Raw genomic sequence first — 13,943 nt, 5'->3', positions numbered from 1 at the left:
TCCCATTTCTGTTTTTTTCATACTTGAATGATCAGATATAAGGTGACAATAGCTGGTTAAAACCTGAAGTGAATTTCTGAAATAAAACTTTCATTGTCCTTTTCCCTCTCTTCTAAACTGCCAGGTAGCTACCTAGCCCATTTAAACCACTCTAGCCTAGCCCAACACAACCCCAAACCCTACTTATAAGGCAAGAGGTCCCCTACATTGTTTGGACAGACCCCCTACCAATTAGGGTTCTCTAGCCCTAGCCATCATCCCCACCATGCCCTCTGTAACATCCCAATTTTCAATTTGGATGTTTATAATAGATCATTCATATGCATCCATGATTTATGCATTTTTGCCCCATTTGTTTATTTGATTTTTGATCCAAGGAACTTTGAGCAACTCAAGGACCAAACGAGAGAGTTGGAAGTTTCCCTAAAAACCAATTTTGAATTTTTTTTTGAAGTTGGGAGTTTGGATCAAATTTGGTTTCACAAAAAAAATTTCATTTCCATTATATATAAAAAATATAAAGAGAAGATAAAATGACTTCTTCAATAATAGAAGGAAAATATTGGAAAATGAATTTGGAACCAAAATATATTTGTTGGGTTTTATTTGCACTTTATTTTATTAGTTTAGCAAAAAGTTTATTTTTGAAAACTTGCATTTTAGGCCGGATAAATGTTCACAAGGTCATATATAAGACCATATATATGTGATTTTTTCTGGGATTTTTAGGAGTTATTTTATTGTATTTTGTAGCCCTAAAGTGCTTCTGTAAAAAAAGTTTAAAAAACGTGGGCAGCCAAGGCCCAAGGAAGGCCCAGCCTTCTTCACGACAAGAGGTCGTCTTCAACCTCCAGTACGTTACTGCACGCACACACGCAACATCACGTTTTCTCCTCACCCTAGCGCCCCACCCCCTCCCCTCCTCTCCCTCGCTCCAAAACCGCTCTGAATGAAATCCCCTCGCCTCCCTCGACCCTTTGCCCTCCTCAGTGCGCCTTGGAGTCGCCTGTAATGGCCATTACGAGGCAGAGAAATAGCCACCATTATACTCCATTGTCTGCTCGAATTCTGACCTCCCCAAGCTCTATATAAAGCACCCCTGGGAGCCCCTCTCGCCCCTCGTCCGAAGCCCTCTCCTTCTGGACTTTTCCCCTCTCTCTAACCTCTCCAATTGCTCGCCGGAGTTCGCGAATTCCGGCGACCTTTCACCGTGTGTATAGGAAGCAATCTACCACCACAACTTGTTTAAGTGGTTCACCTCATCGTCCTCTACACCGTCCCGCACGCATACTTCGCCGAAGCACACTGGAGTCGCCTTCTTCCTCGTCTCCGACGACAAGTACGGTGAACACCCAGGCCAAAATTTTCTCTTTTTTCCAGTATTTTTTTCAATCTCAGATTCTATACCAATTCTTGTTTCTTGTATATCTTTTAGTCTATAGATCCGATTTAGTTGATTCTTTTTCCTACTAGTTCATAGAAATCCCATCTATCCAAAGAACCAAACGAAAAATATTTTTGAAAATTTTCAAATTTTAATTCAAACATATCTGAATTCAAACTTCGTTAGGCCGTATCTCGAGTTTCGTAACTCCGTTTTAGGTGATTCTTTTGCAAATCGAAGCACGTAACATGTACTTTCTGTTAAAACCAAAACCATTTATTTTTGTTGCTGTAAAAATTATGTTCTGTACAAAAACTTTATTTGGATGTTTTGGAGTTTTTCGAAGCCTTTCATTTGTTTTTTTGGATCTTTGCTTGTATGCTTATGTATGTTATTGCTTGCTTACGCTAGATCATCCGGAGTGCGAAGCTTGCTACTACGAATCTTTACAGTTCAACGAACGTCAGCAAGGAAAGTTCACACTTTGATCATAATTTTTAATACCCAGTTTTTACTATGCATTAGTTTAACCCTCAAAGATTGCATGAGTAGGGTTGGAAACATGTGGTTATGCTATGTAGTTCATGTGGTAGGAACCTATGACCTTTGATCACCCCGGGAATATTCGTTATATCATATATTGCTTAGCCATGCTCGTAGATGGGGATTGGTATGTGTGATCCATGCAAGTTGCGAGAGTCAATAATTTTTGGGATAACCTAAGGTGGCAACTTTAATACACATCTGGGTGGATTGTTTGGGGCATCTGGAGAAACCAGTGCTTGCCCAAGGGGAATCCCGGAGTACCCTTGTGATTACCCTAGGTCCGCCACCCAGGCTCAAAGGGATCATAAGATATTTCATGCCTAGAAACTTTCGTGTGCAGCCACAAGCCATTATAGGCTCTGGCATAGTTGAGTAAGTTGTGTGACCTCTTTCCGTGGTAGACTAGCTAATGTAGGGGAAAGTAGGTGTGCCGGTCTACCCAGGGTTTGGAGGAAATACTTCAGAAAGGCTATGTCTCGATCTTCCGATCATGGAGGTGGTCGAGTCTTGTGGGGAAAAGTGCGCAAACCTCTGCAGAGTGTACAAACTAATCATGATTAGCCGTGTCCCCGGTTACGGACATCTTGAGTATCTAGAAGTGAATTATTGGTTGATCTCATCACTCTTTTTAATGAAATTATTGGGTTACTAATAACTTGGGAATTTTTGGGATTGAGTTGGAGGAACCTTCTCAATAATGGCATTTTAATTTAATAGTGAATAATAAAAAATTATTCCTTTGTTGTAGGGTAAAATTGGCTTTATGCAAAAATTATACTTGGAGCCTCCACCAGCTAAATTTGCATATAGAGATAGTCTTTTCATTTATTATTATTCTATGGTGTGAAATTGCCAGCATATTCTATGTGCTGACCTACACGGCTGCAACGTCTCATGTTGCAGACTTTTCCGACGAGGATTAAAGGTGCGATAGGTTGTTGTTCTGCACTCAGTTTGCCGTGGAGTTGGATGGACTCATTTACCTTCAATGCTTCCACAGTTATTTTTATTGAGATGGCCTTTGGCCATATTATTGTAATAAATACTCTTTTGAGAACCTCGATGTAATAAAGTGTGATTGAACTCTGTTATAATTCTTCGAGTACTGTGTGTGTCAGCATACCGGTCCAGGGATGACACTTAAGCACAGAGACTTCGATCCATTTTGGGTCGGGTCGCTACAAGATGGTATCAGAGCACACGCTGACTGTAGGATGCGACCACTAGGAAATGGAAAGCCATAGGAAGAAAACTCTATTTTATGACTTCCTTAAATATCCGTTGGTCTATACTCTTCTCTATTCATTTCTATCTCTTCTCTACTTCAATAAAATAGTTGTTGAACCCCATCACCAACTCCAAGTTGCTCAGCCCGATGAGACCATGACCTATGAAGACATCATTGACGACGAAGAAGAAGAAGCTAGAGTTGACTTTGATTTGAGAAGATTTAGTTCAGACCACCACTACCAAGTTGAGTCCAAGAAATGATTGCGGAAGTATGAAGAGATCATATCTCTTGTGGATATGACCTTACCTGTAGGTTTTTGCTTGTGTGGTGTGATCTGTGTGAATTGCTTGATTTGAAATTTTCTTGCTATCATAAGCATATGGGTAGTGATTTCTCTCATTAGGCCCTTATTCTATTCTAATTTCTCATCCACTCTAAACCTAACAGATGCCTCCAAGACGTGACCCGGAATTCCCACCGAAACTTACCCAGTTGATCCAGAACCAGAATGCCCTCATGCAACTACTCATCCAGAATCAGAACCAGAACAACAACAACCCACCGCCACCACCCCCGGTCGACAACCTTACCCGTTTCCTGAGGTTAAACCCACCAGTGTTCTCTAGCAGCACGGAGCCGATCGTTGCAGATGACTGGCTTCGCAAGATCGGAAGAGAGCTGACCACCGCAGGATGCACTAACGCTGAGAAGGTGCGCTTTGCCGCGCATCAACTGGATGGACCAGCAGCTTCGTGGTGGGAGAATTACACCACCACATTCCCCATAGCCAATGTGACTTGGGATCAGTTCCAGCAGGCGTTCCGTACCGCACATGTTTCAGCCGGAGCTATGAGTCTGAAGAAGCGTGAATTCCGCAACTTACGCCAAGGAAATCGTTCTGTTGGTGATTATGTGGAGGAATTCAGCAAGTTATCCAGGTATGCTCCCGGAGACGTGGCTGATGATGCTGCTAAGCAGGAGAAATTTCTGGAGGGACTAAATGATGATTTGGGACTTCAGTTGACCGTGGCTACCTTTAACAATTATCAAGAGTTGGTCGACAAGGCTCTCATTCTGGAAGGCAAGCAGCAGCAGGTGGAGAATCGCAAGAGGAAGTACGGACAGGGAAAGTACAACTCTGGAGTTCAGCAGAAGCCCCGCTATACCCCGTACTCGGGAAATGATGGACCAGGATCTGGCAAGTATAATAGACACACTCACCATAACCATGGAGGACATTCACATCATGGAGGGAATGGACACAACCATAATGGCCATAGGAATGGCAATGGGAACGGAGGAAACAACAATCAGCATCAGTCCAACCCCGCTACACCGGCAAAGAACGATCTGAGCCACATTACCTGCTTCAAGTGTGGGAAGACCGGACACTACGCCACCGAGTGTCCCGAGGCGAAGAACGTGAATGGAAATGGAAGCTCTGGAAAGAAGCCCAATCCTTTCACCAGAGGTCAGGTGAACCATGTCAATGTGGAGGAAGTTTATGACCAGCCTGATGCCGTTGTTGGTAAGTTCTTGATTAATTCATTTACAACCCTTGTTCTTTTTGACACTGGTGCATCACATTCATTCATATCAAGGGGGTTTGTGGATAAGTTTAAGTTGCCGACCATAGCCCTTAAGTCACCTATGTTAGTGAGTTCCCCAGGAGCAGAGTATATGGCTAGTCGGGGATGTTTTCAGTTGCCATTGACCATAGGGAGACATGTTTTCCCTACAGACCTCATCATCCTAGAATCACAAGGATTGGATGTAATTCTAGGCATGGGCTGGTTATCCAAGTATGAAGGGAATATTGATTGTGCCCGTAAGTCGATTCTTCTCACCACCCTAGAGGGGAAATGGATCAAGTATGTGTCGAGGCATACACCAAGAAGGACTCAAGTGAATTCTCTTTTGGGAGTTGTTCAGGAGGAAGTACTAGTTGTGAAGGATTATCCCGATGTATTCCTCGAGGAATTGCCCGGCATGCCACCGGATCGGGACATAGAGTTTTTGATCGAATTGTTACCACGCACCGGACCAATATCCAAGAGACCGTACCGGATGCCCGCAAATGATCTGGAGGAAATTAAGAAGCAGATTAAGGAATTATTGGAGAAAGGTTATATTCGACCGAGTTCATCACCTTGGGGAGCCCCGGTGCTTCTAGTTGACAAGAAGGATGGATCCTTGAGAATGGTGGTAGATTATCGTGCGCTGAATGAGGTGAGGATCAAGAACAAGTACCCTCTGCCAATGATCAATGATTTGTTTGAGCAGCTACAAGGAGCAAAAGTTTTCTCTAAGATCGATCTTCGATCAGGATATCATCAGCTGAAGATTCGAGAACAGGATATAGCCAAGACAGCCTTTACCACGAGATATGGGCTTTATGAGTACACAATCATGTCTTTTGGTTTGACAAATGCCCCTGCCTATTTCATGAGTATGGTGAATAAGGTATTCATGGAGTTCTTGGATAAGTTTGTTGTGGTATTCATTGATGACATATTGATTTACTCGAAGAATGAAGAAGAGCAAAAGGAACATTTGCGCTTGGTTCTTGAGAAGCTCAGGGAACATCAGTTATACGCAAAGTTCAGCAAGTGCGAATTCTGGTTGAAGGAAGTTGGATTTCTCGGACATGTTATATCAGGAGAATGAATAGCAGTAGACCCCTGAAAGGTTGAAGCCGTCACTGAATGGAAGGCACCCACCTCAGTCGGAGAGATTCACAGTTTTCTTGGACTCGCAGGATATTACCGGAGATTTATTGAGAATTTCTCCAAGATCACGAAGCCCATGACAGAATTATTGAAGAAAGACACCAAGTTTAATTGGACTAAGGAATGTGAGGCTAGTTTCCAGGAGCTGAAGAAACGTTTGGTCACAGCCCCAGTGCTAATTCTTCTGAATATACGCAAGGATTTCCAAGTATATTGTGACGCTTCTCGTCAGGGACTTGGAGGTGTTCTTATGCAAGAAGGAAGAGTTGTTTCATATGCCTCACGTCAGCTTCGACCTCATGAGCGGAATTATGCCACACATGATTTGGAGTTAGCAGCCGTAGTGCACGCACTCAAGACCTGGAGACATTTTCTTATTGGAAATAGGTGTGATGTTTACACGGATCACAAGAGTTTGAAATACATCTTCACGCAGAAGGATTTGAACCTCAGGCAGAGAAGATGGTTGGAGCTCGTAAAGGATTATGACATGAAATTGCACTATCACCAAGGAAAGGCCAATGTTGTGGCAGATGCATTGAGCCGCAAGAGCTATGTTAATACCCTCACAGCAGGAGGATTACCTCAGGAGTTAATTGATGATCTCAGAGATATTCGATTGGAGATAGTACCACGAGGTTTTGTTGCCGCAATGGAAATTTAGTCCACTTTGTTGGGAAAGATCCGAGAAGCCCAGAAGTTAGACAAAGGTATTGCGGAGATAAAGGGAAGGATGAACCAAGGAAAGGCAGAAGGATTTCGTGAGGATGAACATGGAACCTTATGGTTTGAGCAGCGTATTTACGTGCCAACTGACCCAGAGATCAGGAAATTGATTCTTCAGGAGGCTCATGATTCGCCTTATTCAACACAACCGGGCAACACCAAGATGTATTTGGACTTGAAGGAAAGTTTCTGGTGGACAGGTATGAAAAAGGATATTGCCGAGTATGTCGCAGTATGTGACGTATGTCAGAGGGTTAAGGCAGAGCACCAAAAACCAACAGGATTACTTCAGCCTTTGCCGATACCAGATTGGAAGTGGGACAAGCTTGGCATGGACTTCATTACAAGATTACCCAGGACCCGATCAGGCTATGATTCTATTTGGGTAGTGGTTGATCGCTTGACTAAGGTAGCTCATTTCATCCCTGTAAAAACCACATATACAAGTGCTAAATTAGCCAAGATATACATGACCAGAATCGTATGTCTGCATGGAGTTCCGAGGACCATCGTATCAGATAGAGGAACGCAATTTACCTCAAAGTTTTGGCATCAGTTACATGAAAATTTGGGTACCAGGCTGGAGTTCAGTACAGCTTTTCATCCACAGACAGATGGGCAGACCGAGAGAGTCAATCAGATTCTGGAGGACATGTTGAGAGCTTGTGCGCTAGATTATGGATCTAGTTGGGATGATAATTTTCCTTACGCAGAGTTCTCATATAACAACAACTATCAAGCTAGTTTGAAAATGGCCCCTTTTGAAGCTTTGTACGGAAGGAGGTGCAGGACACCATTGATGTGGGATGAAGTTGGAGACCGTAAATTATTCGGACTAGATTTAATTAGAGATTCAGAGGAAAAAGTCAAGCTGATCCGCGACAGACTCAAGGTAGCCCAATCCAGACAGAAGAGTTATGCCGATACTAAACGCAAGGAGGTAACCTATGAAGTCGGAGATAGAGCATCTCTGCGTGTGTCGCCACTTCGAGGAGTTAAATGATTTGGAGTCAAAGGAAAGTTAGCACCACAGTTTGTGGGGCCGTACAGAGCTTTAGAACGCATGGGTGAAGTTGCCTACAAGTTGGAACTACCAGAAGCCTTGTTAGGAGTTCATGATGCGTTTCACGTTTCCCAGTTGAAGAAGTGCCATGCGGAGATGGCCGATATTCCTTTGAGAGATACAGTGCCACTGGAGGCCATACAGTTGGATAGTGATCTGACCTATGAGGAGAAGCCCATCAAGATTCTCGAGACTGCAAGCAGGGTTACCCGCAGCAAGGTCATCAAGTTTTGCAAGGTTCAGTGGAGTCATCATACCGAGGAAGAAGCCACCTGGGAACGAGAAGAAGACCTCCGACAGGACCACCCACACCTTTTTGCTAGCCAACCCGAATCTCGAGGGCGAGATTCATCTTAAGGGGTGTAGCTTTGTAACATCCCAATTTTCAATTTGGATGTTTATAATAGATCATTCATATGCATCCATGATTTATGCATTTTTGCCCCATTTGTTTTATTTGATTTTTGATCCAAGGAACTTTGAGCAACTCAAGGACCAAACGAGAGAGTTGGAAGTTTCCCTAAAAACCAATTTTGAATTTGTTTGAAGTTGGGAGTTTGGATCAAATTTGGTTTCACAAAAAAAATTCATTTCCATTATATATAAAAAAAATATAAAGAGAGAAGATAAAATGACTTCTTCAATAATAGAAGGAAAATATTGGAAAATGAATTTGGAACCAAAATATATTTGTTGGGTTTTATTTGCACTTTATTTTATTAGTTTAGCAAAAAGTTTATTTTTGAAAACTTGCATTTTAGGCCGGATAAATGTTCACAAGGTCATATATAAGACCATATATATGTGATTTTTTCTGGGATTTTTAAGAGTTATTTTATTGTATTTTGTAGCCCTAAAGTGCTTCTGTAAAAAAACGTTTAAAAAAACATGGGCAGCCAAGGCCCAAGGAAGGTCCAGCCTTCTTCATGACAAGAGGTCGTCTTCAACCTCCAGTACGTTACTGCACGCACACACGCAACATCACGTTTTCTCCCCACCCTAGAGCCCCACCCCCTCCCCTACTCTCCCTCGCTCCAAAACCGCTCTGAACAAAATCCCCTCGCCTCCATCGACCCTTTGCCCTCCTCAGTGCGCCTTGGAGTCGCCTGTAATGGCCATTACGAGGCAGAGAAACAGCCACCATTATACTCCATTGTCTGCTCGAATTCTGACCTCCCCAAGCTCTATATAAAGCACCCCTAGGAGCCCCTCTCGCCCCTCGTCCGAAGTCCTCTCCTTCTGGACTTTTTCCTTCTCTCTAACCTCTCCAATTGCTCGCCGGAGTTCGCGAATTCCGGCGACCTTTCACCGTGTGTATAGGAAGCAATCTACCACCACAACTTGTTTAAGTGGTTCACCTCATCGTCCTCTACACCGTCCCGCATGCATACTTTGCCGAAGAACACCAGAGTCGCCTTCTTCCTCGTCTCCGATGACAAGTACGGTGAACACCCAGGCCAAAATTTTCTCTTTTTCCAGTATTTTTTTCAATCTCAGATTCTATACCAATTCTTGTTTCTTGTATATCTTTTAGTCTATAGATCCGATTTAGTTGATTCTTTTTCCTACTAGTTCATAGAAATCCCATCTATCCAAAGAACCAAATGAAAAATATTTTTGAAAATTTTCAAATTTTAATTCAAACATATCTGAATTCAAACTTCGTTAGGCCATATCTCGAGTTTCGTAACTCCGTTTTAGGTGATTCTTTTGCAAATCGAAGCTCGTAATGTGTACTTTCTGTTAAAACCAAAACCATTTATTTTTGTTGCTGTAAAAATTACGTTCTGTACAGAAACTTTATTTGGATGTTTTGGAGTTTTTCGAAGTCTTTCATTTGTTTTTTTGGATCTTTGCTTGTATGCTTATGTATGTTATTGCTTGCTTACGCTAGATCATCCAGAGTGCGAAGCTTGATACTACGAATCTTTACAGTTCAACGAACGTCAGCAAGGAAAGTTCACACTTTGATCATAATTTTTAATACCCAGTTTTTACTATGCATTAGTTTAACCCTGAAAGATTGCATGAGTAGGGTTGGAAACATGTGGTTATGCTATGTAGTTCATGTGGTAGGAACCTATGACCTTTGATCACCCCGGGAATATTCGTTATATCATATATTTCTTAGCCATGCTCGTAGACGGGGATTGGTATGTGTGATCCATGCAAGTTGCGAGAGTTAATAATTTTTGGGATAACCTAAGGTGGCAACTTTAATACACATCTGGGTGGATTGTTTGGGGCACCTGGAGAAACCAGTGCTTGCCCAAGGGGAATCCCGGAGTACCCGTGTGATTACCCTAGGTCCGCCACCCAGGCTCAAAGGGATCATAAGATATTTCATGCCTAGAAACTTTCGTGTGCAGCCACAAGCCATTATAGGCTCTGGCATAGTTGAGTAAGTTGTGCGACCTCTTTCCGTGGTAGACTAGCTAATGTAGGGGAAAGTAGGTGTACCGGTCTACCCAGGGTTTGGAGGAAATACTTCAGAAAGGCTATGTCTCGATCTTCCGATCATGGAGGTGGTCGAGTCTTGTGGGGAAAAGTGCGCAAACCTCTGCAGAGTGTACAAACTAATCATGATTAGACGTGTCCCCGGTTACGGACATCTTGAGTATCTAGAAGTGAATTATTGGTTGATCTCATCACTCTTTTTAATGAAATTATTGGGTTACTAATAACTTGGGAATTTTTGGGATTGAGTTGGAGGAACCTTCTCAATAATGGCATTTTAATTTAGTAGTAAATAATAAAAAAATTATTCCTTTGTTGTAGGGTAAAATTGGCTTTATGCAAAAATTAAACTTAGAGCCTCCACCAGCTAATTTTGCATATAGAGATAGTCTTTTCATTTATTATTATTATATGGTGTGAAATTGCCAGCATATTCCATGTGCTGACCTACACGGCTGCAATGTCTCATGTTGCAGACTTTTCCGACGAGGATTAAAGGTGCGATAGGTCGTTGTTCTGCACTCAGTTTGCCGTGGAGTTGGATGGACTCATTTACCTTAAATGATTCCGCAGTTATTTTTATTGAGATGGCCTTTGGCCATATTATTGTAATAAATACTCTTTTGAGAACCTCGATGTAATAAAGTGTGATTGAACTCTGTTATAATTCCTCGAGTACTGTGTGTGTCAGCATACCGATCCAGGGATGACACTTAAGCACAGAGACTTCGATACATTTTGGGTCGGGTCGCTACACCCTCTCTTTCTATCTCTCTCTCTCTCTCCAATCCTAATCACATGACTTAAAGAACCGAATGTTTCCCCATCCATTCTTCGTAGGCATGGTCCGGGACAAAGTCCTTAATGCAACTTATGGCCCAATGCTATCTTGAAGCCATCTTTGTGAAGCGTCCTCCGTTTGGTCGCACGAATATTTGTGTGTCGTGCAAAAAAACTCACTTTTTTCAAGTTTCTCGCGCAAACTTCGATGGTGGTGGTTGTGCCAGACAAGTTCTTTGAAGAGTTCCTCATCAAGCTATGCGTCATTGATGTATCGACCAATGTGACTTTCGATCCTCGCAACACATTGTCGGGGATTGGTAAATAATGTGGTAAGTACATTTTGTAATAAAAGGGTAGGCACACAAATTTAACACAGTAAAAAATGGTATGTATGGTATGTACACATAATTAACTCGTCAAAGCGTAAAATTATATGAGGAAAAATAATTATACCTATAGCCTAAAATGTTATGAGGAAAAATAATAATAGTCATATCAGTCCTCGACATCCTTCTCGCGAGGAGTGTGCCGCTGGAGGCGGCAAAGTGTGATGATGTCAACACCAAGAAGTTCCTGCTCTACTCCACGCAGCTCTCGTGGGAGGAGCTCGTCTTCTTCCGGCCCTGGTCTTATATTAGCAAGCCAGTCCGTCGCATGGGACTTGCCATGCCTTCCTTCTGCCGCGCCACCTCCATCAAGATGGACACGCATTTTCTCCGCATCCAGCCAACGGCGCTGCCGGACAGCCAGCTCCTCCCTACACTCGAGAGGTTGTGTCTCTCCAGAAACATTGTCGACATCAACACCTTTCTCAACTAGTGCGCATAGCTACGAGTGCTCAGGGTCACCTTCCATGGGGTTAGCTCTGGCATGCTCAAAGAGGTGCTCACCACAATAGAAGCGGTCGTGGTGCTCGTACTTACAGTGTCCCACCTAGGCATCAAACTCGGCATTTATTATGGGGGACAAACTACCGACGGAGCTCAATTTTCTCCCTTCTCAGCGTTGCGGCACGGTATTTCCATAGGAGCTCGTTCTTATTAACAACTACAATGAATAGTTTACTGTTGAGATGCCATTCTTTCCTCGCACCATGTCGAGTGAGATGTGATTGTGCTCCATCTACTTCACATAGGTGTCGGAATATGAATTCTTGACCCTTGAGAGGTTGTCTCTCCAATGCTACCACTCCGCCATCCTCGATCTTTCCACCATGGTCGACCACTGCCCATGCCTATGTGTGCCCAAGGTGAACACATATTGTTTTGCAAAAGATGTATTAGTCTGCTGAACGTCATTGTAGGAGCTTGATATTGGTGTCTATGAAGGCAATGTGAGGGCATCGGCATCGAGACTCCACTGCTTACACAATAGAAGCTCGGTGTTGATGCTGACTCGGACCTCAGTGTGTCCATCTGGGCCCCAATTGTGGAGAAGGTCTCTTATTCGTTTTCATATAAAAATTTGACTATTTTGTTTGGCTTGTGGTCACTTCAGACCCTGATGGCAGAGACGATAGAGAAAACAAATAGAAACATGAGGGGCTTAAAAAGGAAGGGAAAGATGCATGTTCCCAGCACCCTCATGTTCATGTCCTATGTTTGCGAATATCTTCTTAGGTATGTCTCTTGTTCTATGTATATTTTCTTGTGTTTTCCAATTTTTCAGTCATTTGGTTTTTATTTCTCAAATAAATTTTTATCAGTTGGATGCTATTTAGTATATGTGCTTTTGGTGGCTAGATTGTTCTATCTTTTGTGCTTGACTTTTGACTAGAAAAGAGATGTCAATTGAGGGATAGAGTATGCAACTTTCCATGTGAAACACGTGAAGGAGTGCATTTGTGCATGTGTGTGTGTGAGAGAGTATATGGGCGGATCAGTGGAGTGTGTCTGTCATGTTGTGTAACTGGTGGTTTGTGAGTGAGAGAGTGGGGTGAGATAGATAGAAAAAAGAGATAAGTGAGCACGCATAATGTGTGTTAATATGCTTGTGTGTGCAAGAGATTGTAAGAGCATATCCAATAGGTGCCATCTTTTTGGGCACCAAAATGTGCATGGAGAAAAATTTGCGAGACTTAAATGCTTTTTGGGTCATAAAAAACTTCCAACTCCAATAGGTGCCCTAAAATAGGGCACATTCGAACATGCAAACAATGTTTTCTAAAGCACATTACATAGATTATTTTAAACATTTAAACACCTAAACATTACGAAAAATTAAACCCCTAACATAAAGTTCATCCTACTACTTGATCACCCTAAATAAAAAGATCGCATACTTGACGCAATTTTCCTCGCAAGTAACCACCGCATATACTTCATTCATTGTGTCTCTCTTTTGCTCAGATGCAAGTGCGATATACGTGCGATTCAGAGAAAAGTCCGAACATTGTATATACCATAACAAATACCTGGCTACTTTGAGTTGTTTGTGTCCTTTCACACCCCATGAACCCCTAATTAACCAACTTAAAATATCAGAAAATGGGGCTTCCACGATTCTTACCTCGGCACTGGTAATGCATAGTTGCACGATCTTGATTTGATACCAGAGACAACGCTAATGGCATGCCACCTACGCGAATTTGACATGTTTCTTGGATACTACGTGTCGAAGTTACACAATAGTCCTGTCGAGAAAAATATATTCTGATCATATTTATCGAGTAAGCGACCAACCACGGATAAGAAACATTTCTAGATGTGGTAAGTACATTTTTTGCGAATGTGGTTAGTATAGATATTTAACATTGTAAAAAATGGCATTGACATAAAATTAGCTTGATAAGGAAAATGGTAAGTAAACACAAATGAGAGTAGAAAGCCATCTAGAAAACTCTTATGTTACAAGACAATAAAGTACAGACCACAATTATGATGTTTGATGAGTACTGTCATGGTTGTCAATTACTTGGATGTGAATAAATGACAACTTATATTGATGCGTACGGATGTATTTATTTATTTGAATAGTTAGGCTCACCGGTTCTATAAACTAGATGATGCCCCGCGTGTTGCTGCG

General features: G+C 42.3%; 1 pseudogene; it reads left to right on the top strand.

Annotated features, from left to right (window-relative positions):
* The first annotated feature begins 3,313 nt into the window (after nt 1-3,313).
* Nucleotides 3,314-12,538, top strand: LOC147962512 (uncharacterized; annotated as a pseudogene).
* The last annotated feature ends 1,405 nt before the right edge of the window (nt 12,539-13,943 follow it).

This window comes from Triticum urartu, chromosome 7A, assembly GCF_056163025.1.
Source record: "Triticum urartu cultivar PI428250 chromosome 7A, HENAU_Tu73, whole genome shotgun sequence".
NCBI lineage: Eukaryota > Viridiplantae > Streptophyta > Magnoliopsida > Poales > Poaceae > Triticum > Triticum urartu.
The sequence above is the reverse complement of the archived record's forward strand: the minus strand, read 5'-3'. Positions and strand labels throughout refer to the sequence as shown.